At 46.6% G+C, this 26,185-nt stretch overlaps 1 protein-coding gene across 1 annotated transcript in view; it reads left to right on the top strand.

Annotated features, from left to right (window-relative positions):
• tmod (tropomodulin) overlaps window positions 1-26,185 on the top strand; it is a 143,356-nt gene that overhangs the window by 5,059 nt on the left and 112,112 nt on the right. The gene's annotated exons all lie outside the window — the stretch shown is intronic.

Here is a 26,185-nt window from a genome sequence, read left to right as displayed (position 1 = left end):
TACATGGGCAATACAACGGTACGTCCATACAGCGCGCTTGACACCGTTCGCTGCAACCCAGCGTTTCCAGGCCAAGTTTGTAATTTGCCGAATGTGTTTCACACGTGGTGTGTGCGGTGATATAGAACATTTTCTTATGTGCTGTCCAGTGTACAACGCGGAAAGGTGTGCGTTGTTCGCTTTCCTCAAGAAGACAAGAGTCTCTCACAGTTGCCTTCAGTACATTGTCTATACCCGGGCGGAAATCAGTCGTGTAGAACGGAGGCTTCACGCCTTTTTTTTAGAGTTCCTGCGGGACTCGGATTTGGACTCCAGATGGTGATAGCAGGAGTTCACCATTAACTGTTATAGTTTATTGTGTTTAGAGTTATGATGATCAGTTATATATCAGGTATGTGCCAGCTTTGTGGACAATATTCAGCATTTAAGTGTCGCTACTGTAGGGCAATTGCCGGCAGGGTCTGCAAGGCTAACTCCACCAGTAGCTGCAACAACCTCAACGTCAACCTCTGTAGTTTGCCGACGTCACCCGTTTGCTAAACCAAGCAGATGCACAAAAACCTTAGAATCTGGCGATGTTGTCCAACTGGATGTTAGTGCAGTATACGGTTACCACTTTTTGCGCCCAAGCAATCCTGCTGCTTATCGCTTGAGATCGCGATTACAATTTTATTTCGCAGTGGTCTGAGATACACTGTACTGACGGAGTCGGCGTCTAAAAACACGCTGGCACAGTGGCTCGTACGTGATCGGTAATCAAACGTTACCCTCGTTTCCGTTAATTGGCTACAATCTTCAGGTTCTGTTGCAATCACGCCGAATAGCGTTATTTATTTCATCGAAAACCCGCCTGCATTGACTGGTGCGAGCAGAATTTTCTGCCAGCTGCCCTGAAACGACGTTTTTTACCCTACAGTTTACCGATGGCGTTCTATACACTTTGTTCACGGGAAGAGTTTCAATAATGGGTTTTTGATATAAAATGTTTGCCCCTTTGCGATCATCATTTCGACAAAGGCAAATGTCATGAAACAGGTGAGATGCGGCAATTACTCGAATAATTAAATAAACATGTTGTTAATGTAATTATAATACCTATTCATTTGGTTTCGACTATCAAATTGTACCAGGCCATGGACGCCTCCAATAACAAACTTTAAGTCCAAAAAAAGAACGGTACCTACGGCTTCCCGCGCGCATGAAGCTTGCGCTCGAAGGCCAGCCAGGGTGCCGACGTTGCCACGCCCACCTGCGCTTCATGTGACCGCAGAGCCAAAGTTCCTAGCGCCGTAGCGTGGAAGGCAGGTAAGTTTTTCCGCATCTATAGTAACCGATACTGGATGCGCTGATGGCCGTCAAGAGCTTGCTCATTACAGTCCAACTCCTAACTCTTACGATTAAAAAGTTTTAGTAAGTAACGCATATCGCCTGTTTCGTGTCTTCTACCACAGCCGCCTCAATTATTGCGAACAAACTGTTACTTTATCTCGAAAAGTCTTTTTTTTTAATTACTTAGCATTCACGGTCGCACACTATATATGTAAGGGGAAACACGCATACGTTTGCATCCTTATGCAGAGCTTTTACTGCTGTTGCCATTTGCATCACATGGGATTGGAGGAATCGTGTCTGCATACTGCCCAATGCAACAGGCTTAACAAAAGATATTCACAATTTAAAACTTAATTTTTGCCTTTTCATCTGCACTTCGTTTTTTTTTTTCATTTACAAAAAAAAAGAGAAACGCGGACGCACAGGCGAAGTTTTTTTTTCACCTGACACCTGCTGCACAAAAAAAAAACATGGTCTGCTCTCAGATATCAGCACAGATACATGTATACTACGGATAAAACCAGTGATGTCAAATATCGCGGACAAGGGCATGATATTTCAGCCTGTAAATTTTTGGTATAAGGCATTAGGAGCTCTAATCTTTAAATTTCAACTTTCTACAGCCATAAAGCCAGCAACATTCTTAGTTTGAACAGTTACAAGCTGCCATCTCTCCCTCTGGTTGTGAGAGCTTTATTCAGATTGAGTTGAAGCTTTAGTCAGGCGCCGTTAATAGAGTTATTGTAGAACTGATGGTAGGAAAAGTGCATTAAACTAACGAGAGTACCAAGAGGAGCAAATAAAAATAATTTTTCGCATTTCAATCGCGCACAGTTGATGTCGCAGCAATAGATGACCACTAAGATGATCATTGTGTTGGATATCGTTCCATGACTATTAATTATAAAGCGGTGTCAGTGATCAGACTCACTCAGATTTTGGTATGAAAGTCAGACGTCACGTCGATTCATGATTGGTTGGTGGATTATACCTGCGTCACACGGGTTTTTCGAAGTCATTCGAGCCGATAGTTTATCGTTTCGACGGTCCATCGAATACTGCTATACGGGCAGCTCCAATGGAGCCGTACGGAACTCTGTAGAGATTTCGAAGGCCTTCGAGCAGCAACAGAATGGTCTCTCGGACATAAAGCGCTAGCATCTACGCACTGAATAATAATATCGGAGTAGTTTAATTGATAACATTTTTTTAATTATATAATTTTGAAACATACAACTTACGTTGCAGAAAAACAAAAGACAGGAAAGCCTCAGAACCCTGCAGTAGACATAATATCATTGGCGTCAGTGGTACAAGTACACTCGACACCTGCTATCCCAAAAGTGCATGGGTGCTACTAACACTTGTCCGAAGAACATTTAATATTACTCTAGTGAATAAACATTTCATTTTTAACCTCATTTTAGATTAAAATTAATAACTGATACTTTGCATGCATGCAAAATTAGCGGCAGTGACCGGTGGCGCCACAACAGCTTGGCGTGAACTAATGGAATTTCTCGGCAGCGATCAAGTTTGCCGAGTGGCAGTGGCACACCTCCTTCGACTTCGATCGCGGTTGAGCACCCCGAAGACCCGAAGGAGAACAGCCATCTCAGAGTACGAATGTGACAGGAATATGAGTTACCGTCTCGATGCCGATCATGACCGGTTAAAGTACTAGCCAATCACGGTCCCGCACTTATTATAGCTCACTAGTGAACAGACGATGGTCAGCCGGAAGTCGATCATACGAACGAGACTTACGAAAAGCAGTCTCGGGAAGGTTTCCAGGATCTAAACACATTAAATTGTTCATGGCATGATTATTTTAATATGTTGCATGCTGAAATGTTGGAAATGTGTTATGTACCGTACCAATAGGGCAACTGTGACAATATTCAGCTGCATAAATATTAGAAAAGCATGACCAACTCAAGCTGGCGAAAAACTTAACAAAGAAACTACGAAGCTTGCAATGCCTCCAGGATATATCTGCAATGTTTATTTTTTTGTTATTTTTCGCCGACAGTAACAGAAGCTGATTCTCAATTGCGTCGTTTTAACATGAATTTTGTTTCTTGTCTTGGTTTACACGTACATATATTTGATTTTTCTTTCGCGAGTGCTTCCCAGTTCAGGTACATCTGGTCATTTGCAAACATTGGCAATACGTGTGCAATCGCGCACCAACTTACTTCCTGCTAGAACTGATCTGTTCGTAGCTAGGCAGTGCTGCCGTTCTCGATAGCGTTCGTTATTGTAAGTGCATATGCATGTCAGTAAAGGCTGATACGTGATAAATATCGCGCAAATTTGTTCCCGCATGCTTAGCAGTTCTTCACGGTTAAAACTTCAACAGCTAATCGGCATACCAAACACGTTCGTAAAACTATGGCTGAGAGTATGTCATTAGAAAGCCAAACTTCACGGTTTTGCCGTTTTTCACAGAAAAGCAGATGTGCCGTACGTACAAGCAAATGATCTTTGAAAGCCCCAGACACAGCTTGTTGTCAGTGAAATTCCTTCCGAAAAACCCTGAACTCTGCAGAAGCCTTTTGCAGCACTGAAGACAAAATATTGCCGTTGTTGTTTTAAGTCATCATAGTTTTGAAATTTTTCAAGCTTTTTTAACCGCTCATTCTGGTTTAACTATTTTGGAAGAATTAATTTTTTATCCCGTGCTCCAAACCGATGGCATGTACCGCATCGGCGCACAGGATATGTACTGCAATAACTTCCACACCAGGTTCCTTCGTTCCAAATAAACACGAAAAACGGTGTTGATTTCTCAATTTTTACTTCACGACGCAAATTCGCGCGTAGTTTGTAAAGCTCTGAAACTTTTCTTTCTTTTTTTCATCGCGTATTTCCAGTAATGGCCTGTAACGGTGCGTACATAATTATTAGCTGAAAATGTATTTTTTTTACTTTTGGTTCATGATTAAACTGCGCTAAAGAACGGGGACAGAGACAATAAACATGTGCACACACAGAACGCAATGTGTTTCTTGTCTCTGTCCCGGTTCTTTAGCGCAGTTTAATAATGAACGAGATGCACCAGCTAGACCGCCAAAAAACCATTCTTCATTTACTTTTGGTGTTGCTTCCCAATTTTATTATTATGCTGATTTTTCTAGACTTGCATAAATATTAGCATTCCCGAGTTTTGCAGGAAGACGACGAGTATATTTTACTCGGATGCTCTCTGCGCTCATGACTGCTTGACGTTGCCGTTCTTTAGCGCAGTTTAATCATGAACGAGATGCACAAACTAGAGCGCCAAAAAAACCATTCTTCATTTACTTTTGGTGTTGTTTCCCAATTTTATTATTATACTGATTTTTCTAGACATGCATAAATATTAGCATTCCCGAGTTTTGCAGGAAGACGACGAGTATATTTTACTCGGATGCTCTATGCGCTCATGACTGCTTGACGTTGCCGTTCTTTAGCGCAGTTTAATCATGAACGAGATGCACCAACTAGCCCGCCAAAAAAACCATTCTTCATTTATTTTTGGTGTTGCTTCCCAATTATATTATTATACTGATTTTTCTAGACTTGCATAAATATTAGCATTCACGACTTTTGCACGAAGACGACGAGTCTATTTTACTCGGATGCTCTCTGCGCTCATTACTGCTTGACGATGCCGTATAACGTAATGAAGTCGCGCCCATTTTCCGGTAGTTAAGGCAAATGCCAACAGCAGAAACACCCCACACTCACTCCTTTGCCACGCCGACTGCCCTTTGCCACTCTGAAGCAGCAATATAAATTGGCCGCTCTCGTGCTTGCACTGCGCTACACGAATTGAGCTCAATGCGAGCAACAGCAAGCTCACCACTTGGATAACAAAGACGAACCACTGGTGATCAAAAAGCAATTCTTTCGCCCGAATGACCCAAAGTACGCAGCTCGCAGACCCGAATACTTCTTGCAGGTCGCTACACCATCTAGTCAAGACAATAAATGTACATTATGATGCATACAATCTTCAACAAGAGGTTAAAAAGAACGCATTTACCATAGACGGCAGTGCACCCAAATGATAGCAACGAACTGTACACCAGAGCAAGAGTCTGCTTGTAAATGCCGGTTTCCAGTTCACAGCGTCCTGGTCTACTACGCTCGGATAGCACGTCATCGAGTAACAATGCTAGTCGAATAACTGTCCTCTCTCTCTCCGTGTCTGTGTATACGCACTAGTTAACGTGCGTCAATAACTGGGGTGCTCTCTGGTAGAAGGAAATTCTTAGCAGTTTTGTACAGCACGCACAAATACACTCTACGTAGCCAAGCTCATCGAAGACAGAAATGAAAAGCAAGTCGACACTAACTTGAGTTCTACGTGCACTGTCAGTTTGGCCCTGGTGTCGGGAGTAGGAGCGGACCTGCACCCGCGTGTCGAGGCTAAAATAGTCTCGTCTATAAACTCGTTGCCATTTTGAATGCCAGTTTTGACAGTTCGGAATAACTTTTTTTCTTGTTCCTTTCTTCTACTATTCTAGCAACTCAACCTTAAAAAGCGCCCCGCAAACGTTCGTATTTGCCGCTGCTACTACTCCTGTTCGGTTTATCTTGTATTGGGAAGGCCCCCCGCAACAGTATCTACAGCACAGTTGTTGTGCAGTTTAGAGCAATTCTGGCTCAACTTGCGCAGCTGTTGTAGCTAGCGAAGTTGATTGACGGCCCCTTCCGACGAGCAGCCAGTTATCCGCTCCTCCTTCCCGTCAGAGCGACGTTCAATCTATCGAGAACCGGCTCTGTGTCTAAACAAAGGCGGCGGCGTCTAAACGGAGCCCGCGTATAAATCCAACCTTTAAGGTTTATTCACGCTGCTCCAAAATAGCCCCTCCAGACCGGAGGAAGGCCTTGTCTCTCTCTTCCTCCTCCATCCCTCTTTCCATTCCGCCCCCGCCGCTTCTTTTTGTTCTTGTTGTGGTTTCGGCCTCTGTCGACACCCGCTCGGAAAGGTGCGAGCGCCCTGGCCTCTTCTTCTCGTTCGCGAAAACAACCAGGCTATCTTGTTTACGAGATGACATTCGCGTATTTATAACCGATTCCTCCGAACCTTGTTTCAAGTTGAGGTGTATTTTGCCGCCTTTTCCGTCCCTCTGCGCCACGAGCAAAGAAAAACGCGGTAATATTGTATGCGGTTCCTATTCCGCCGCTTTGCTAACAACGTTTACTTCGGCATAAACCTGCGTTGAATTCCTCCGAGATCGACGCCGTTACAAGGCTTGTCCCGGGCAGTTATTTCATTTCATTTATTAATACCCTCAGGGCCGTTTGGCATTACAGAGGGGAGTGATAAAAATGATAACGCATTAAACAAAAGCAAGCAACGCAAAAAAAAATATACAAGTTGATTAGGCTCTTAATTATACAATGTTAGCTATTGCATCTTTAAAACGATGATGATCTTCAGTGGCGGCGATAAGTCGGGGAAGGCGGTTCCAATCCTGTGATGTGCGGGGAACAAAACTATATAAAATAAAAAATAATACTATTACTACATAATAACATAAAATGAATAATAAAATAATAAAATATTAATAGAATAATAAAATAAAATAAATAAATAATAATAAATAATTTAGAATAAAAAAACTATATAAAATAAAAATAATGCTCTACTATGCGCTTGGTCTGAGTTTCTTTTTTTATGTCACCGCGAGCACTGTGCTCCAGACAGTAGAGACAAATGCCTATTGTACTTTACGAGCATTGCACGCAGTACCGCAGCTCTTGGGACAGCCCTCGCCTCGTGCACGGATCCGTTAGGTTATCGGTTAAGGCGACACGAGAAAAGCCGTGATCGTCCGCGACTGTGTCTGGTTGAGTAAACATGTCCTGAGCGCTCGGCCGAGCTGTCGGCGTCTGAATGAAGTTGCCCATCGAAGAAGTATGATCGTCTGACACCGTGAGCGCACGGGGCAACGCATTTCTGTGGATCTTATTTAGCACACCATTACGGTAAAACAAAAAAAAAAACACAACGTGTTACACAGATTGCTTTCAGATGAGACGAATTGTAACCTTGTTGCTTGGGCTGAAATTGGGCACGTAATCAAGCTCATAATATAGTTAATAATAATAATAATAATAATAATAATTGTTTTGGGGGTGGAGGAAATGGCGCAGTATCTGTCTCATACAGCGTTGGGAACCGCGCCGTAAGGAAAGGGATAAACGAGGGAGTGAAAGAAGAAAGGAAGAGAAGGTGCCGTAGTGGAGGACTCCGGAATAATTTCGACCACCTGTTGTCTTTAACATGCGCTGACATCGCACAGCACACGGGCGCCTTAGCGTTTTTCCTCCATAAAAACGCAGCCACTGTGGTCGGGTTCGAACCCGGGAACATAACATAGTTCCCAGTGTAAGGAATGTCGGCTTCGTCGTGCATTATCGACGCTAGTGAAGCCAAACCTGTGAAAAATGCAACGATGGCCAATAATTTTGCACACATAAAATATACCTCCTTTTTGTAGAGGAAAAGAAGTCCACCAAAATTCGTTCGGAAAGATTATACTAGTCAACTAACCAGCAAGCTTTCGTTCGTGCTGAGTCGAAAGGCAGCGAATGTAACTCGTTTGTCGATAATTTTTTCTTTTCTCAGTTGCCGAGACTTGGCCATCGTGCGTCTACTAATTCCACCCAGATACGCGGCTTCCACGAAAAATTATAGTAATTATTGAATTATTCATGCCAAAAAACCACACTGGTGGTGAGAACAAATTCCCTGCTGCGGCGTTCCTGCAAAAATGCTGGAAAAGTACGGTTTTGTTAAAGGAAGCGGTTTGTCAAACCATTGTTACCGGTCCTGAAGCATGGCTCCCGGCGTGTTTTTGTAAGCGGTAGCAGCACTTAATGCAGTAGCAAAACAATTGTAGGCCTTTCAGAGAGAGAGAAAAAAAAGAGGCACCGGGGATTACACTTGGGACGTGTCCGAAGTCTCGAGCGTTGGGCAGCTTACCGAATATTGCGCCATATTTCGCATACATTTTTTCTTTCACGGCCCACATCGTTATTAGAAGTAGTCCCCATAATCTTCAGCTTCCCAGCGCTTATAGTCCAAATCCCCTAGCACTTTACGCTGCTGGCGTTTACATGAAGGAAACAAAAAGAAATTAAACAAGCCTGAAACTTTCCTATTACTCTCCGCTCCAATGACGACGCCAGTGCGTAGGAAGAGCCTTCAACTTAACTCGAAATATCAAGAAGTGATATTTAGAGCAATGGCGCGGAGGTTAAAGCAAAAGAAAGAAAACGAGGTAATGTAGAAACAACGTCGCACTTGTCATGTCATGCAGATCACTTTCTGCACCATCTGGCGTGCGACATGTGACAAGTCCTGGTCTGTCGCCTTTCCGTGATCTGTTGCTCGCCCCTCCAGAATCGCGACTATTTCCTTAACGGATGAGCGGCACACGAACAAGAAAGGAACGACGGAAAACAAATTTTTCAGTGCACTTCCGAGAAACGCCGTCGTGCCGTGCTTTCGCGCGCACGGGACTAGCCGAGGGCCGGGGAAAAGAGAGACTACTTAAGCGTTTCACAACTCGCGACACTCACAAGAGCGCTTTGCTGCGCGCACACACCGGTCCTGGGAACACTGTCACGCATTCCGAGAACGACACGCGTCGATCGTGCTCAGCTGGAGGGGAGCACGACAGTAGGACGGGATGCACGACACTCCGGGCGAAGAGAGTCCCGGCGGCCGGGGTTACGTCAGCGCAGCGAGCCTGAGTCACGCCCTGGAGAGCGCAGAGAACAGGGGCCTGGTGTTCATTGGAAAAAACGAGCGCGCACAGCTTCTTCGAGCGGAACCAAGAGTGGCGAGGGAAGAGGAGTGTGTGCGCGTGGTATACTGAGGGAAAAAAAAAGAAAAAGTAAACGCTCCTCCTAAAGGACCGAGTGGTGGGCTGTAAATCTCTGGAGGAAGTCGCACTGGGCCCATCTTCTACTGGAGCTCCGGGTCCCAGCGCCGGGGCTGCACCCGGGGCGCTAAAATAGGAGGGGAGAGGGACGCATCTCCCTCTTCGCGGCCGACCTTGCCTCGCTGGCTATGCTGGCGGCCGTAGCGGGCAGCCGTCTCTCTCCCGAGGCAGAGCAGTGCTGAGTTTGCGTTGCGCGCATTCCGCGCTGAGCGCAGCCAGCCGATCCAGGCGCGACCTTCCAAGGATGCGCGGCGGCTGCTGCTTCCAGCCCTGAGGAGACGCGCCGTGTCTGCTGGGGCTGGTTAAAGGGGGTTGTTGTGTATACGAGTGTATGTGTGCGTGGGCGAATACCCTGCCGACACCCGACTCCGTGGGATGGAACGCGAGCTGACATGTTTAATTGAGGTCGCGAGTTCGAATGGCGGTTCGCGTCCGCTTGGTTTGCGTGGGTTGTGTCTGAAAGGACGCTGTCGTGTTGTGCTGGCATCACTCGGCTGCAAGAGGAGCTGTGAATTTAGTCGAGGTCTCAAGTTTAGAAGGTCCCTTTCTCACTGGATGGTTTAAGCGATATGGTGTAAAAAAGCCACCAGACAACTACGTCTGATCGTCTGCCAAAAGGGAAAACTGTACTCCCCCGAACAAGCGCTAACAAACCGAGAGGCACAGGGTATAGATAATTCGGTTTCCAACTATACTTCAGCAACATTCGCATGCCTTCAATGAAAGAAAACTGTGGAGGCCACCGTATCGGCTTGGTCAAACATTAAGAATACGGTATATTTTGTGTTGTTCAGAAGACCCTGACCCTTGACGCTTCCAGTAGCCGTTTCAGATACTGTCGCGGACGCAATATTGACACTTTTTCCTTAGCTCTCAAACAAGCATCCAGAAGAGTAATGACGCTAATACAACGGGGCCTTACTGTGACCATGAAACGTATCGTTTTGCTTGATGTAGCGGTTTTTGTAGCGATAGCTACACTACGCCAGCCACTTCGCGAGGTCTGGCTGCGCGCTGAGCCATGGCACCAACGCTCCTCCAGCTGTCCGCATGCGCGAAATGACGTCATAGCCCGCAGCTGGTGTGCGCGCCGCTCGCCTCGCCGCTGCGCCGACGGCGGAGCAGACGCCGCCCGCCTCGTCAGTTGTGCGCATGCGTGGAGTGACGTCAGAGCACACAGCTGGTGTGCGCTCCGCGCGCGTACATTACGCTATCATTTCGCACCGTGGCCACCGTGGCAGCTGCCGGCGGCGCGGCGAGCCGGCGAAACCGAGTGGGGGAGGAGTGTAGAGGGGGCAAGCATGAATCCATGTCCAGGGTCGAAGATGAAGGAACGCTCAGCGAAACGCAGCGGCGAAAGACTGACTTTGCAATTCGACTGAGCGAGTTCCACTCGGCCAGCTATAGCTATCGCGCCACTCCAGTTTAACCAGAGCTATACCACCGCCATTTTTTAAGAGTGAGAGAATTCGACTTTTGCATATTGCACTCAGGTCTGTCATTGGGGTAGCTTGAGCCTTTTGAAAGACGCAGAAGTGACTCTGTTACTAGTTTTGCGCGCTAAAGAGCCTTGCAATCCAAGTAAAGTGTTGTTTGTGGACACTTTTCACTGACAGCGGTGAGTGGGCATGCTATAAGTTTGCGACCAAATTCAAAAGTCTTCGACAGCGAGCGCGCCACCAGTGATAACTTCGGAATGTGCTCGCAGCTTGCAGGACGTCTATTCGCGAGGACTCCCCTAGGCGCAGCCTAATCCTTAAATGGAAAAGGAAACATTGCGATTTATTCCCCCACTACGCGAGATAGAGGCGTGATAGCTCTGCATGCATTCCTCCCTTCCCCGCCCCCCTTAAACTGTGGACAACACTACTCTGCCCCACCCTCCGAACCCACAACTCTCTAAGGCCCAGGCCTAGGAAAACCTACTTAGATCAAGGGACAACAGATGGCGCACTCTGCTCACCCAGTGACTATGGCAGTGCTGCATTCTAATTGGTCAGAGGATGACCACGTGAGCCCGATTTGGTGGCGTCACAGAGTTTTCGGTTATGACAGGCACACTATTGAATTATCACGATGCCGTCAGCATAGGGAAGACTCCCTGATAAAGCTATCGTTTTCACATTCACAATCCACATTGCGGTCACTGTAAGGGGAGGAACTCGGGTTTCAGCGAAAGCTGATGATTGAGGGGACAGGACCGACAGTCAAAGGTTATTGATGCTTATTACGTCATCTTTGCTTGACTTAGCTCGCGGCCATTGTTTGCAGTTGTCCAATATTGTTCCTGATATTTTCACGCTTAACTCGATTATTCGACAAATTTAAGAATTACTAGTCCGTCATTATGGTCGGTGAAGTGTGCACTGCTGCGTTGGATTCTGTGATCTAGGCCTCTGTTTTGGAATACTCGCTGCAAACATGATTTTCTTGACGTGGATATTACTTCTGTATTTGCCGCAAGCTTTCTCACTAAAGATTCTTGTAAAGGGGATATTAACTGCGTTAATCTTATATGTCTGTTGAACGCATTGGACGCAGCATGCGTACTGCGAGGTTGTGTGTAAGACATGGCACGACTCATGGTATGGCGCACGCTGTTTAATAGTCACCGAAGAGGTCGAGTGACATACCACTTCCTTCGTGCAATGAGTAGGTTGGTAGGCCTGCAGCACGGCTGTTGACTCGTCGTTTATTAGAGAAGTTCTTTATTATTTCTAGCGCGTCACATCATCACACTTAAAACTATCCACTGGACGGTGGCGAAGCGAAACTCGGAAAGGCCGGCGCTCGCACGCTCCAGGCGCCGACCAATGGGCAGCTCGTTCATCCCGTCACCTCTTCCCTCTCCCCACGTGCGCCTTCTCTCGCGCTTTCCTCTTCTCCCCGGAAGCAACACACCGACCACGCCGCAATCTCGGGAAGGTGGCAATAACAGCTCTTGCTGTAAAATGACTGTCTTCTGTGATTACACATTTACTAACTACGCTCTATTGATGTATATTGCCGCCCTACCTTATCCTTTTTTACTATCACTCCTCCTTTCTTTCCCTCTCTCTGTCCTTTTATTCCCACTATCCGCAGCTCGGGTGCTTCAGGTTTGATGGCAGATGCCGCGGCTAGCAACATCTTTGCGTTCTATTGTTATTTTTATTAATAAATAGCCACTAGCAAGAACAACTTCAAAGTTGTCTGGCTGTTCAGCTTACAGGCATAGTAAGCTGCATTTGCTTCCCACTTGGAATGACTGTGCATCCAACTGCCTCCACACGTTTAGATTACACCACAAAGTTGGGGAAGTTTCAGTGGCTGACAGCGCATTACGGCATGTAGATAATGGCCGCACTGACCGCGCAGCAGCGGTGGCGCGGAGTAGTTCACCTGGGCTCATCTTCATTCCCTGTCGAAGCGATGTATCGAGAATTCTAGCCACTATTGCCTGGCCGTCGCCGTGTGTCCTGTTCCATTAAAGTCCCTCCTCCTCCCGTTCCGTACTTGTGACCCTGCGATTTTCACGTGCCGCGTGTCTGGGTAAGGCATGGCTGCCCTTGAATTCACTGGATTCCCTAAAATGTGGGGCGTATCCTACTTAGTATGCGAGGAATTTTACTCTATTCAGCAATATTTTTTAGCGAATGCTGGACTGTTGGCAAAGTATCGCTCTTCGTGCAAGGCTATATGACCAGTCGGACAGCTCATTCGAGCGGGTTTGTGAATATCATTTCACTGATCACCTGACACCTTCTACTCAATTCTCAATAAAATGAAATGCCCAGTATAAAATCTGACAATCCCCAACACCGCTTTGCCCTGCATGTACTGTTGGTCAAGACTTCGAATGTGTAAATTGCGTGTGCGATGTTTTGAATGAATGAATGAACTTTATTTCCTCGTCATAGCGAGTAAAGACTGGGACTGAAGGTACCAATGACCAGACGAAAGGTCCCAGCCCCTACAGTAAACAGTTTCGACTACAGTGATAAGAGAAGAAAATACATATAAAAGGCAAAAGTACAGAATTTACACAAGTACAAACATATTACACTTGTAATACGGACTACACAGCCACAATGCACACTTAGCACAACTGCACTGTATGTATTCATTTTGTGAACAAATGTACGTACATACAAACAAACAGAAATGGAACAGAATGACATTGATCAAGAAAAGGAAACAACATCGGCTAGTAGCAATGCGGTTAACTCTTTTTTGAAAGTACCCAATGGAGCGCCAAAGTCTAACAGTTCCTCAACCTTGTTTAATATTTCAGTTGACTGATATAAAAATGTCTGCTTTCCATAATTTGTTCTTGTTTTCGGCTTGTGTCGGATGTTTCGCCGTAGAAGGCGCGGAGATGTATCTGTATTGAATATTTTATACAATAATTTCTGTTTGTTAATTGTAAGCAGAAGCTTCTTAGAATAAATTTTGTCTGCGCGAAGAAGAGAATAATGCTGGAATAATGGAACGGTTGCAAGATCTGCATAACTACCATGGTAATTGCTGTATATACGAAGAATGCATTTTTGAAAAAGAATTAACTTGTTGTAGTTCGTTGTTGTTGTTGTTCCCCATACGAAAATCCCATAGCAGAGCTTTGAATACAAAAGGGCATTGTACAACTGTTGTTTGAGTCAAAGAGGAATTAGGTGGGCTATTATTTTAATAATGCCTACGGATTTAGAAAGATAATTGCATAACCTGTTTATATGTGAACTTCACCATAAATTTTCATCAAACCATACACCTAATAGGATAGGAAAACTTTTATTGAATCATAAGTATTTAGGTGATCAGAAGTCTTCTTGCTTGCTTCGCGTGTCGCTGGCTTCACGCTGCGCTGCAGGGAAGGGTTCTTCAGCAAAGGGTGGTCCCTCAGTGCAGGGCTCCACTGAGTTTGGCTGCATCCCTTGCGTGCTCTACCATCCTCTTTTGGACAGCGAGCTCGCAGCTGACGAGCCGGCTCTCCCAGTGCTCCGCACTCGGGGGTTTGTGTTCTCGGAATGCGTTGTTTCGTTCGCATTCCCATGTTATGTGAAATAGTGTGGGTGTGGCCCCGCACCACGAGCATGTGCCCCTATATTGCGTTGGGAACATCTTGTTGTATATAAAGAGGTTGGGGAAGGAACCTGTTTGTAATCTACGCCAATCTGTTGCCTCCTCCTTTGTTAGTGCTTTATGCGGGGGCGGATATTTATATCTCACCCCCTGTGATGTTGGAGTAGTTCTGAATAGCTGTCCCCGAGGATCATGGCGCTCAGACCACGGCTCTCCTGCTGCTGTCCGACTCGGAAACAAAAAGCTCGAGCTAGACCATCCGCCGCCTCATTGCTCCTTATGCCCTCGTGCGCAGGTATCCAGATTAAATTATGTTGGACTGTTATGCTCTCTGAGAGGTTGCACTCTCTGAGCACCTTAAGAGCAGCTTTGCTAATTCTGCCCTTCGTATAATTTCGACAGGTCTCTTTTGAGTCCGTGAGAATATTCAATGATTTGTTCTCCCTATATCCTTTTGCTGCCGCCAGCGCTACGGCTAACTCCTCGGCGTCTGTTATACTCCAGATTTCCGTGGATGCCCCGGAGGTTAGTTCCCCATCTTTGTTTACTACCACTGCCGTACCTATGTATTTGCTGCTGCCGCTCGCTACTTCCATAGCGCTTGCGTCCGTGTAGAAGGTGTTATCCTTCCCCGCTAGTGTTCTTTCAATGTGTTCTGCCCTGGCCTTCCTTCTGCCTTCGTGGAGCCTGGGGTCCATGTTCTTTGGAATGGGTCTGACATAAAATGTTTTCCTTATTTCGGTAGGCATGTCTTCGTACCGCTTTGTGTCGATGTATTCGCAGCCTATTCTGTCGAGCAGTGCTCTTCCAGTGTAGGTCCCTCCTAGTCTTTTAATTTGCGATTTTCGTTGCGCTTCCACCATTTCTAGGAAGGTGTTGTTGACGCCAAGCTGCATGAGCTTTTCGTTGGGTGTGTTTCTTGACAGGTGTAATGCTGTCTTGTATGCTTTCCTTAGAATGGTTTCGATTTCTTCATTAGACGTTTTGGTCCTTACGTGGAAGGGAAGCGAGTACGTAACTCTGCTTACTATGAGGCTGTTGACCAATCTTAGGGTGTCTTCTTCTTTCATCCCATGTCTTCTTTGAGAGACTCTGCTTATCATTCTGCTGACACTTTCTGTTGATTTCTTGAGTAGGGAAATCGTGTGGTCGCATTTCCTACTACCCTGCAGCCACATGCCGAGGATGCGGATCATTTTGCATTCCGGTATGAGTTGTCCTTCGAGAGTGACTTCCAGTTTCGCCTTAGTCTGGTGTCGGCCCACTCTCAGGAGTTCAGACTTTTCGGTAGAACAGTTGAGGCCTCTAGCTGTCACGTAGTCTTCTACGCAGCTCGCCGCTTCTTGCAGTGCGGCTTGCTTTTCTTCTAAGGTCCCTCCGGTAGCCCATACCGTGATGTCGTCCGCGTACATCGCGTGTCGGACTCCCTGGATTTGCTCGAGTTTTCTTGCTAGGCCAATCATCGCCACGTTGAATAATACGGGCGAGATTACGGAGCCTTGGGGCGTACCTCTGCTAGGCGTTGCAAAGATATCGCTCCTTAGTTCTCCTAGGCCTACTGTTGCCGTTCTGTTTGAAAGGAAGTCCTTCACGTAATCGTGTGTTCTCTTCCCGCAGTTCGCGTTGATGAGACCTTCCATGATGGCCTCGTGGCTTACGTTGTCGAAGGCTCCTTTGACATCGAGCGCCATGACCACGTTTTCGCCCTTTCTTGGCATAGTTTCTAAGACCTCCTTCTCGAGCTGTAGCAGGACATCTTGCGTCGAGAGGTTGGCTCTGAACCCGAACATTAAGTTTGGGTAGTACTTTTCGCTCTCCAGGTGTTGTTGGATGCGTTTGGTGACTATCTTCTCGTAGAGTTTGCCCAGGCACGATGTGAGAGAGATCGGCCTCAGATTATCGATTTGGATTTTCTTGCCTGGTTTGGGGATCATCACTACGACGGCGTGTTTCCATGCCGCCGGGACTCTCCCTTCTTGCCATAATTTGTTTAAGTAGCGGACTAGCTGGTCTATCGCTTCGTCGCTGAGGTTTCTAATGAGGGAGTTCCGTACTCGATCTGCTCCCGCTGCTGTGTTCTTGGTGGCTGATCTAATTGCCTCAATGACCTCTTTCCTAAAGATGGGTCGATCCATGTTCGGGTTTTCTTCGCCTCGGTATTCACCGTGGTATCCCTCCGGTTCTCCGGTTCCGTAGCATTTCTTGCGAACCTCTTCGAGCATCTGCTCGTCCGTTCCTTGATACTGGTGTATTATTCTTTGGATAGAATTGCTGCTTTCCCGTTTGCTCTTGCTGGGATCCATCAGGCCTCTGAGTATTTGCCACGTTCTGGCTGTACTGAGGGTGCCCTTCAGCGAGTCTGTGAATTGTTGCCACCCCTGTCTAACCAGTTGCGTAGCGTACTCTTCCGCTTTCTTACTGATCTCCGCAATCTTCCTCTTGAGTTTCTTATTTAGTTTCTGTTTTTCCCATCGTTTGGTGAGACCGCGCCTTGCTTCCCATAGCCTAAGCAGCCGCCTATCTACCTCCGGTGCTTCCTCCGTCCTGTCCACTTCTCGGGTGTACATCTCTTGGATCTGTTTTAGCTGGTGGCTCCATTCCTCCGGGGAGGTTATGTCGCCGCTCATCCCTCTGCAGTGTTCTCGAAAAGCGTCCCAGTCCGTTAGCTTGGCTGTGCCGATCTTCCTTTTCGTATGTTCTGCCTCCAGTTGCAGGCGTAGAATGTAGTGATCGCTCCCAAGATTCTCGAGCGTATTTTCCCATTCCACGTTTCCGGCATTCTTTACGAAGGTTAGGTCAGGGCAGGTGTCTACACTGACGCTGTTTCCTATTCTGGTTGGTTGGGCTTCATCGGTTAGGAGCTCGCATCCTACGTTTTCTGCCGCAGGGCTAATCTCTCTACCCTTTTTGCCGTCTTTCGCGTAACCCCACTGTGGACTCTTGGCATTGAAGTCTCCTGCTACGACTAGCGTGTTTTGTCCCACTAGTTTTTTAGCTTCGGCGAAGAGCTTTATAAACTCTCCGTTCCTCTGTTTTGGTGAACTATATACGTTAATTACGAAAGTGCTTTTCGCTTTCCTCTTCTTCGGAATGATCTCCGTTATTGTGTGTTCGATGTTTGTGTCCTTAATCTCGTCGTGTGCTATGGTGACTATCTTGTTGCTTATGAGGGTTGCGACCTTGCCTCTCTTTAAACACGTGTAGCCCCTAAGTGTCGGAGTGGTGAAGGTTTCTTGTAATAGTATTAGGTCTGGCATCGTACCTTTGTGATTGATGAATTGTTGCAGGAGCCCCTGTTTATGCCTGTAGCCCCTGCAGTTCCATTGCCAAATTTCTAATTTGTTGCCTCCGGCCATATTGGGGCGTTGGTATTATTGTGAATATTAGCGGTAGCTATTCCTGGGGTTTCTGCGTTCCCGCCGAAGCGGCGCTCGTTGTATAGTCTATCTCTAGAGTCATGGATCTTTTGCACGTTATGGTTCTTTATGTAATTGCGGAATCCCTGTTCTTGTAGGGCTACTTTTTGTTGTGTGGTTTGCATTTCCTTCTGTATGTTCTGAAATTGTGACTGCAGATTTAGTAGCATGTTCTTGATTTCGCTAATCCCTTCCGCTGCCTGTGGCTCGGGGCTAGGGGACTTAGGCGGCGGAGTGGCCACCCTTATGGGTGCTGAGTATGGTGTTGCCGGTGTTAGACCCTGTCGCCTGATCTCTTGTAGTTCCTTGATTATGTCATTTAGCTGTTTCCTCAGCTGTTGATTTTCCTTTCTTAACTCGTTTATAATTTGTTTATCATTATTTGTGTGGTCATTTTGGTTTGAGTGCGGAGTATCTGGGTGAATTGTAATGGGAGGGCCGGCTCCCCAGCTCACCTTCGTGCCGCCGCTTTTCTTCTGTTGTTGTTTCTCTGCCTGCTGCTGCTGTCCCTTGGGTGGCGGTGTCCATGATCCGTCCCGGGCTCGGCTGCGGCTGCGGCTACGGCTGCTGCTCCACCCGCTCTGGTCCCCTTCTTCCCTCGAGAACCACCTCTGGCGTCTGGCTCCGCCGCCTCGGCTTTTGCTCCGGCTGCGACTTTGCCTCTGCTGCTGCTGTTGGGTTCTCCCCCATCTTAGCTCGCTCGCTGTCTTCAGTCTTTGCTTGCAGTCCCTGGTTCCTGCCACGTGGCCACCGCCGCACAGCAGACACTTGGGTATGCACTCGTGCTCCTCGATTAGTTTCCGTCCTCCGCATTGTCAGCAGGTTCTGGAATCTGGACTTTGGCAGACGTCCGTTCGATGTCCTTGCTGTCCGCAGGTGTAGCAGACTTGCCTCGTGGGTCGGTATGGGTAGCACCACATCTCCCCGCCGTAATAGATGACTTGCTTGGGGAGACGCGGGCCGTCAAAAGTTATGACTGCGGTACCCGAACGCCCGAGCATTCTCGCCGCCAGGATTTATACTCCCTGGGTGCGTACTCGCAGGTGTGCCTTTAGTTCTTCGGCCGGGGTTCCCGGGTCTACGCCGTGGATGACCCCGCGCAGCGTTCCCTCCGGTGCCGCCATATGGCAGTTGACTGCGAAGGCTTTCCCGCCAAAATTCAGCTCGGTGATCCGTCTGATGTTTCGGGCAACCTCTTCGTTGTTAGTGCTGATAATTATGATAATTATGATAATTATGATAATTTCCGTGTCATTAAAATATAAGTTAATGTCACTATGCATGTTTTTTTACGAGGCCTGAATAAAATATATGTTGTTTTTTCTGTATTGAGTTCTAGGCTGTTTTTGCTCAGCCATTCTGACAGACGATTTAGATAAGTATTTGCGATGAAAGCAAGTTCGGAAATGTCATTGGATGTAAAAAATACATTGGTATCATCGGCATACATTGCCATGTCTGGGGAGTCAGGTATTCGTACAATGTCATTTACGTATTTAAGGAACGTTATACGAACGTTACACGGTCGTTTCAAGTACGGCGTTGAAGGTTGCCCCAAAGCTGCATCACTATTCTTTCCTCAACCTTCCTAATGTCCTTGGTCTTTGGATACTGCGGCACCTGCTTTCTCTCCAACGAAAGCCCTTCTGAGTTGTCTCAGAGACGCGAGACATGTCTGTTCCCTGCGAATAACTTTTATTTTTGTATGTGCGTACGTGGTGGTTGGTGGGGGGGGTGGCTTTCATGACTGTGTAAAGCTTCATGTTCGGCGATTCTCATCTGTAGCAGCCTGCCCAGTATATTAGTCGGCAAGCATCTGCAGAGTCCATTAAACATATCTCCTCCCGTTCCGCCCTCACACAGCTTCAAATATCACGGGTTTACGCCCGCTGAAAGGTGAAGCCTTCTATATTTAAATCCTTCCTCCGAGTTACGTACTCTGTGGAGTGTAATTAGCCTGGAGAAGAGAGAGAGGGGGACGAGAGGAGAGGGCACATTGACGTCGTGACCATTGTGAGCGTGAATCCGTTCTGGCAGTTCCAACACCCTGTGTCCAACCGAAGTGCGCGGTATGTGTAAATCACCTCATGTTGTTTCCTTTTTCCCTCACTCTCTTCCGCCTGGCCCCTCCCTTTGTTGTTGTTGTTTTTCGCACGCGAGCGCTTGATGGATTACCCCGTGGGTGCCAAGTTGGCACCGGGGCATGTAGTACAGGAAATCAGGTGTCTCATCCTGTCCAAGCATCCCTCTGCGAAGAGGCGGAGGTACAAGCGACCTGTCTGCTTCTGGCTACTGCGTTGCTAGCTCGACGGCTTCCGAACGCCGTTCTCTCTTTCGCTCTTGCCGTTGCTCCTTCAGCAAGACCATTTTTAGAGAGAGGGAGAAGAAGAATGTCTGCGTTTATGCGCATGCGTGACTTTCAGTGCAAAGTAAGCGCTTCGCCGTCCTCGGCTGTCTCGCTAATGGAATACGGCTTTAGCTCAAAAAAAAGAAAAGAGGAAGGTGTGGAACAGAGCAGTTTATCGCGCATCTCAGCCGGGTCCTGCTACAAGCTCACGCGTCGGGATTACCCCTCACATGGGCACGATGCTGACGAGCAAGATACCTGCAATCTGTGGAGGCCATGGCCTAAGCATGCAAGCCAAGCGTTCCAGCACGCACATCAGCCGTATTTCACTCGCGTTGTTTGCCTGCGCAAAGCTCAGGCTTCTTGCTCGACGTGGGCCTTTTTTGTGCGTCCCTCGTTCTTCATTCCTTCAGTGTGAAATTTCGCCAGCTTGTCGAAAAGCCCAGTAGACGAAGCAGTTTGCCTCCTTTCTGGCGAGTATGGAGCCAGTAACGATGTCTCTGAACGCCTGCGGAAGAGGTTAGGAAGCTAGCTGTTTTGTTTTTAGGAGCTCTGAGATTTCTGTAAACACGTCGGTTGAATGGCGCAAGTGTCCATGCGCGCGTGCTGCAGACTATGCCTAGCATCTTGCGCGTGGCGTTGACGAAGAGCTGTAGTGCTCTAAAGGGGACCCCGTGCCCGCCATCAACGCAACTGTCAGGCAGCTTCGTGGGCCATGATGACGGCTTCATCTCTTCGCAACACTTGCACGGCCGTACCGTGCTAACGCAAATCATCCCGCCTTCCTTTTCTTCATCATCATCAGGATGGCCGTTCACTAGAGAATAGCGTCCTTCCCAGATGCTCTCCTATTATTTTCTTCCTTTCCTGAGCCGACGCCTCTCACCCTATCCCAGAAAATTTCCCTGTCGCATTTCTCCATCCTGGCTGCGTCATTCTTTCCTTAGGATCTACTCGTGTCCTAATAAGCTGTCGAATAGCTAGCTGTCCACCGCGTTTCATGTCCCGCCCAGGTCTATTTTTCTATTTTAATTTCTACTTGAATAGAATTAAACCTAGTCTGTTGTCTAATTCGTATTGTTCTGTTTCAGTCTCTCAAGGTCACATGTATTAGTTTCCTTCGCACGGCACGTTACGCCGTCCTCAATTTGTTTTCAAGCTTTTTCGTCACCCTTTTATGTTACTGTCCCATGGGTGAGCACTCACAAAACATACAGCTGTTTTAAATTTCCTCTTTGCGGATATCGCTGAATTCCTGTTCATGACACAAGAGCGCCTACCAAATTGCGCATCTACCTTTTTTATTCTCCTGTTGATATCTTTCTCGTGGTCGGTTCTTTTCATAGTTTCAAAACAAAAATTTCCACCCGCTGTCCCGCAGTGGAATGAAAGAGTGGAATTGAATGCTTTATTGCAGCATGCACAAGAATGCCCCTCCTAAGCATATATCTGGAACAAATGCGTACTAGCGGCGCCGATTATCAGACAGCTTCCAGTTCCCGCCTGCACGCTCGTGTGGTTATTTTTCATCGATAGCAGTTATCGACAGCAGTTATTGGTGACAATGTACTAAGATGTCGACCCTGTCTATCGCAGAGCAAGTCTCACGTAAGATGTCACCGCTAAAAAAAAAAAGATGGAGAAAATCAAGTACTCTGCGTACACATGTTTTTCAAAGTGTCTTTAGTTGTTCATTTAATGTCCCACTTCTCTAAACATTAGTGCTTAAATTCTCATCAATCAGGTAGAGAGAGTTCTGTAGCTGTACGTATCTTTGCTGTGACAAGTCTGCTGCATGCGGCTTGTATGAAGGTCACGAGGGAACAGTGGAATGACCCAATAGCCACGAGCTTTATGCTCCCGGTGCTCCCTGCGCAATCTGAGCTCGGAGTATCCGATTCTTTGCATGCATCCCCGCATGGCGACGCTCTTTAGGCATTTTCGCCAATGGTCGTCGCCATAACCTCTGAGTTAGAAATGCATGATGGTGCGTATGTAAATGTGATCCCGTCATAAAGCTGGAGCGGGTCAATGTGGCAACAAGCCGCTATCGTGAGTTTCGCCGTTTGCGATTTTCTGCTCCTCTTTTTGGGCTCAAGTTCGCGTCATGAACTCTTTGTCTCTGAAGTCGCTTGGCCCTCGTTTCGCGACGGTCGTCCCCTGTACGTGATTGAGTAATCGAGCGTTTTCTCTGCGTCCATTGTTATTGCCCCAAGAACAGTTGGGGGCAGAATTCTCCAGGACGAAATAGCGTCAAGCGAAAACCGTAACTTTGCCATCAATCGGTGGTGCTATAGACCACACTTGTAGTATTGAAAGTATATAAGACTAGCTAGCTTTAATTTATGATAGTGAAATCAGGTAACAGCTGCAAAACGTGACACCTAACTATGCTTTAAAATCACTTTTCGCGCGTCCTGAAGACTTTTGCCCCCACTTTTCAGCTATGCACTGCTCAGAGCTGAGCTGGTTGGAATCAGAACATACTCGGATGCCGTTGTCTGCTTATATAGATAGTTTGTCAAGTCTTGCACCAGCTCACATTCGTGCAAGCAGGTGAGAGAGCATAGTGCAAGGCAGGTAGGACAGCAACAGATCGCATGTTGGTTTGAAGTAAACTAACGGAAATTAAGCTGGCAAAAAATGATTCAGATATGCAAGGAACATTGTTTCAGAGACACCAAACAAGCCCACAGAAAAGGTGAGCAGAACGGAGACAGCAAGAAAAAAAAGTAGCTATGCAGTGCACACCCAGAAGTTTAGTAGAGGCGATGTCCATGATGACACTCAAATTTCCCAAGGCAGCAGTTCCTAAGGGAGCATAGTGCCGAAAATCATTGCGTACGGTGTCCCGCGTGATAAACAAAAAACGACCATGCTAAGATTTTTCAAATAAGTATGTACTCTAATATACATCACCTCGTGTTTCAGCGAACAGTTTAAAAAAATTACTACGAAATGGGAGTCCGAATAGCAAGAAAATATTTTTAACAACAAATCGCGAGTCGTGGAGGACGTCGGTTATTATAAAATTTCCCGAATTAAACCACTAATTGACCAAAATTTAACAATTCATTTTCTATTAACCATATCATGCCTGTTACTGCCGATCGGGAGTTTGAAGCCACGGACAAGGCGATGCCATATCACGATGCCACACTTTGAAGGTTCGCCTACACGCACCGAAGATAGCCTCGAATGTAGAATATTGAACGGCCACCGCCGTAACTCATTTGGTAGAGCACTGTACCAGAATTCAGAGGTCGTGGGTTCGGATGCCATCGGCGGCTTGCGGTTGTTTTTCGCCAACTTTATAATCAATTATCTTTAGGGCATGACATCTACACTATTATTTTCCCATTGACTGAACGCAAATTTAAAACAAAAACCTTTCCCAGTGTTTTACTTGGTTTCGATGACTGTCGCTTCCTTCACACGCAAGTCGTAACAAGCCTCTTATTTCCCTGCCCTTGTGTGCTCAACCTATATACTGTATCATCAGTGTGTCCATTCGCTGTTGTATACTCATTTGAATAACTGACAACAACGATCCACAAAGCACAGGATTAACAACATTGATTTTGAAACAAGTAGACCCCAGAGCTAAGCAAGCGTGCTGAGAATCTCCGATGTGGAATGCTATCCTTTAGAGGTCTCGATATCACTTGTGTATTTTGTGTGTAGGCATTAAGTGTTTCTTCAATAACGGCATCCCTTTCTTGTCACCAAGTAAGTTTAAACCGCAGACGCTGCCGAACATAAATATTATAGCTTTGCTAAAGAATTGAATTCGTATAGCGTGGCTGAAATCCAAATCGAATTAAAATAAAATAGTGAAAGCATATAAGCGAATACGAATCGAATATTCCTACAAAGCGAATATTCGTGCGAAACGCCTAAGCGCAAGAGGCGGTACGACGCTATAACTCATGGAGATTTGCCTGTCCAAAGACGCCACACTGACCACCAGAAATTAATATATGTGGGGTTTAACGTCTCGAAGTGATATATCCTCTTTGAGAGACGCCGTAGTGCAGGGCTCCGGATTAATTTGGACCACCTGGCGATTTTTAAAGAGACGCTGAGATGAAATAGAAGTTGGCCTGAATCAATTGGGTATCGAGTTTTTATCACAAAGAGACCACTCTTCTCACCGGAAACAACGATTTTATACGATGTAGAAAATTAGCCACAAAAAAAACAAATACTGGAGGAGACATACTCGCCAGGTTCCACAAGTAAAATGCGTGCGTCGACACCAATTTGTGGGTGTGCTTCCCAGAGGCTACACCACACCTCCGTTCACTTCGAAACGGTGGCAACCAGTACTTTTCGGCAATTGCGTCACGAGTATGAATCGACTGGCGGGAAGGTTTTTAAATTCAGTTTTATCACCGATAAATGTGTCTTTTGCTGCGCGACAAACGTCAACAGGGGCAGAAAGTGCCGGAAAATTAATTTTTGCTGCATCTTCAACATTATCGAAGAAAAATTTTGAAAAAATGAAAAATTGTGATACTGTTATGAAAATAGTGAAGGTAATGGTCCATTCTTCTGATATTTAGCCAAATATTTGTTTTAAATTGTTTCCATTGATCGCATCGAAGACGTAAGGCTGCTATAGAAAATCAACTGGGAACGGTTTTGACGAAAGCAAGAACATTAATAGAAAAAAACTCCAAGACTGCCGTCGGGTGATCTGTGGATGATTTGATTGTTACAGTGAAACCTTACAATATATGAAAAAATTGCGTTCATAAACGGTTTCCCGCTCAAAAAAAAAATTCCCACAATTTTGGTATGGCACAATAACTGAATGGCGTTGTCTTCAACGTCCGTTTAACGAGCGCTGGCATCGCAGAGCACATGGGCCGCCGCCGCAGCCGGACTCCGCCTCTTTCACAAGGCCGCTATACGCATGCGCGCCTCTTCTCCTCCAGCTCCAGTGGTTGAAAACGAAACCGCCTGCTCCTACTGCGCCTGCGCAGTTCGTGTTAGTGACAGGCGCATGCGACAGATGGCGGCAGCTGTCAAGCACACACGCTTGCCACTTCGCAGGCGCAGCTGTCTCCTCGTGGACCAAGATCGTGCCTGAGTCTCCCACTTGCGTCTGTTTTCAATCAGTAGCAGACGAATTTTCGCGACTTACCAGAGTGTGCCACATCATGTGAAAAAGGCGGATTTCTTCGGGCGCCCTTGGGATCAGCGGCGGGACGGCAAAGTGATTGAGCCAACGCGGCGGGTGATCTCGGCTGCGAAGCCAGGTGTGAGCGTCATGTCACACGCAGAGTATAATTAGCTTTCGCTGTAGATGACGACAACGAATAAACAAGCGTCACACATTAGTGGATGAAAGATGCGACAACTATAAGCCACGGCCTCCGAGGTAAGGCATCCGTCCAGGATTTGCGAGACCTGCCTGAACCCTGCCGCGTTAACCCATCTTGGAGGCCATGTATGAGCATTACGAACGCAGTGTGAAGCGAATCGATCGCACCGCGGCGCTGAACCCTCCGTATACCGCGGTCTGATAGCAGCATCATGCTGTGCGGAATCTGAGTTAACACTGTTATTGAAATAGTCGTTGAAGAAACCTACTGCTCGTTGTTAAGAATTCACGCAAATTATTCAAAGCAATTTGAAAGCTTGGGAGCACAATCAATAGGTTTCGAATTATGATGAACGTGAACAATTCGATTCTTTTAGCGAATGGAATTGGAAGATATTCGATTTGTTATTCAATAATTTTTAATATTCGCACACCTGCCATTATTTACTAACATGAAAGGCCTTAATTGCTAAACATTTAATTTTTCGCTTTTTTTCTTGACTATACCCCAGCCCCATCGAACTGTAGAATGTGCAGGGATTTTAACAAAGACGTACCGTGCGGAATTCATGTGAAATTTGTTGCAACCGAAATGCATGGCGTTCATGCGGTCTGCAGTAATCACATCGGAAATTTCAGCTGATAAAATTCCTGTGGGTAATAAAGTGTGTGCTGTAAATAACCTATGCTTCCCATCTGAAAACCCTTTTTCGTGCTTTATTCTGCAGACACCGTGCGTGTATACCTCTGCAGT

Source organism: Amblyomma americanum, chromosome 6 (assembly GCF_052857255.1).
Source record: "Amblyomma americanum isolate KBUSLIRL-KWMA chromosome 6, ASM5285725v1, whole genome shotgun sequence".
Classification (NCBI taxonomy): domain Eukaryota; kingdom Metazoa; phylum Arthropoda; class Arachnida; order Ixodida; family Ixodidae; genus Amblyomma; species Amblyomma americanum.
Note: the sequence above shows the minus strand (reverse complement) of the source record. Positions and strands in the feature narration are given on the sequence as shown.